The following is a 2,447-nucleotide window of genomic DNA, read 5'->3' as shown; positions in this document are numbered from 1 at the left end:
CCTTGCTAGACTATGAAGATGAATAAGCTGTTCAGTTAAGTTTTATATATATACATATATATACACACACACATGCATGCCTATTTCTCCCACTACTGTAATTCTTTTTTTTTCCAGATTTATTGAGATATACTTGACACACAATATTATGTAAGTTTAAAGTGTACAATGTAATGATTTGATATATATATATTTGATATATATTTATATATACATATATTATATATAGATATATATTTGTTATCTATAGTCACCGTGCTGTACCTTCGGTCCCCATAACTTACTCTTCTGATAGCTGAAAGGTTATACCTTCTGTCAGCATCTCTCCATTTCTCCCACCCCTCAACTCCTAGCAACTACAGTTCTACTCTCTGTTTCTATGAGTCATTGTTCTTAGTGCCCATATACAATTAAGACCATACAGTATTTGTCTTTCTACATCTTATTTCACTTAGCATAATGCCATCAAGGTTCATCTATGTTGTTCCAAATGGCAGGATTTCCTTTTAATGGTTGAATAGTATTCTGTTTTGTGTGTGTATACACACAAGTATCATATTTTCTATATCCATTCACCCATCTATAGACACAAGACATTTTTCCATATCTTCCCGTTTGTGACTAGTGCTGCAATGAACATGGAAGGGCAAATATCTCTTAATAGAGATAGTGATTTCATACCCTTTTGATAGAAAATTCTTGAGGAAAATAACTTATTTTGATTATCCGAAGCTCACCAAACAACTTTTTGGATATAGTAGGGGCTCATAAAACATTTATGAAAATGATTTTAAATTAGTTGAATATTCCACTGAGGTAAAGCCTAAGTAAGACTTTAACTCAGAAAAGACATTGATTAGATTTACCTCCTCCTGAAACTAGTAAATGCCCTCCTCAACGTCCCTAATTGTTTTTGATGCCCTCCTGGCCATGGTAGAGCTCAGCCCTCTCAGCCCTCCTCCCATATAAATTCCCACATGGTCTTCAGAAAGCACTGCATAGGCCACCTCGTCTAAACACCAGAGATGAATGTGTGGTCATTAGGTCCTGGCTCCCAGATGTGCATTTCAGTCCCAGTGGCATTCCATGCTGCATGTCCACATGGGAGACTTCTGTTTCGGGGCTGCCCTCCAGGAATCCACTCATTCCGTCCCATATCCCTGGCCAACTACCACTCCCACTTAATCACATTTGGCAGGCAGCTAGTCAATCCTCAGAATGAAAACCTTTATATATTTTCTCATGCAGCTGTCAACCTTCTGGGACTCTGCCTAGAGATGGAGAGGCTAGAGTAACACTCTGAATCTTTTCTTATTTTTACGAAACAATAGATACAAAAATAAAGTGGAAGATGATGATTTGCTCAAAACGTAGGCTTTTAAAAAAGGCCCCTCCAAAAAGAGCCTGGAAGAGAAGTCAAGACAACACTGCCATACCACTACCAGGATATGAAGCAACCTACTTACCCCCCACCCCTCCTCACCACATGACTCAGTTTCCCCTTCATTAAATGAGGCAATTGGACTAAAGCTATGATTAGAAACTCTCTTCTATAGAGTCCTAGAATTTCAGAGTGGTACCATGGTACCTCAGGGACCAACTGAAAAGGGGATTAGGAGAGACTGAGAAAGCAGGGCTCAGGGAATTCCACCCCTGCATCAATCTGAGAAACTCTGTTAACTTTGTTAACAAATAACTTTGTTATTTGTATAAAGTATCATTTGTGGGAGGAAGATTCTGCTGCAAAAGAAAGGGAAAATACCATATTCCATAATCTCTAAACTCCTCACCAGCTACTTCAATAACTCTATAATATGTCTATGGACAAAGTATTTCTTAATTATATTTTCAAAGAAAAAATAGAAATTATTTAGCCTGTCTTAACATTGTTAGACACAATTCTCTCCCTTCCTCTCTTCTTTTTCTCTTTTGAGTTACTCCTTTGAGTGTAAGTGACTCATCTTAGAAAGTTAACCTGCTCAATTGATATTCTCAAATGAGTGCTGTTTACCTGGGTACTAGGACAATTATTTTAAATTATGAGTATGACCCCTAAAATAGCATTCCTTATCAATACAATATACAATCCTTGTATTTTGAGTGTGAATTTTTAAGGCCAGAGGTTTTATTTCAAATGATTGAATCCACAATAGGGAAAGAATGGAGAGAAGAAAGAGAGCAAGAGAAGGATGAGAGAGTGAGAGATGGGATAGTTGGATAATTAGCGTTATTGAGCACCTACTTTGTGCAAAGTCCCACAAGATGTAACTGGCAGGACCAGGATTTGACTCCAACTCTGGAACATTCTTACATCTATGTTCTTTTTTCTTCTCACATCTAGTTTTCATGTTATTAGTAAACATCACACATCCTAAGCCAAATGCTTAATGGAATTTAGTTCTTCACTGTAACTTTACTGGTTACCTTAATGAAGATATTGAGCAAAA

Source organism: Ailuropoda melanoleuca, chromosome 2 (assembly GCF_002007445.2).
Source record: "Ailuropoda melanoleuca isolate Jingjing chromosome 2, ASM200744v2, whole genome shotgun sequence".
Lineage (NCBI taxonomy): Eukaryota > Metazoa > Chordata > Mammalia > Carnivora > Ursidae > Ailuropoda > Ailuropoda melanoleuca.
Note: the sequence above shows the minus strand (reverse complement) of the source record.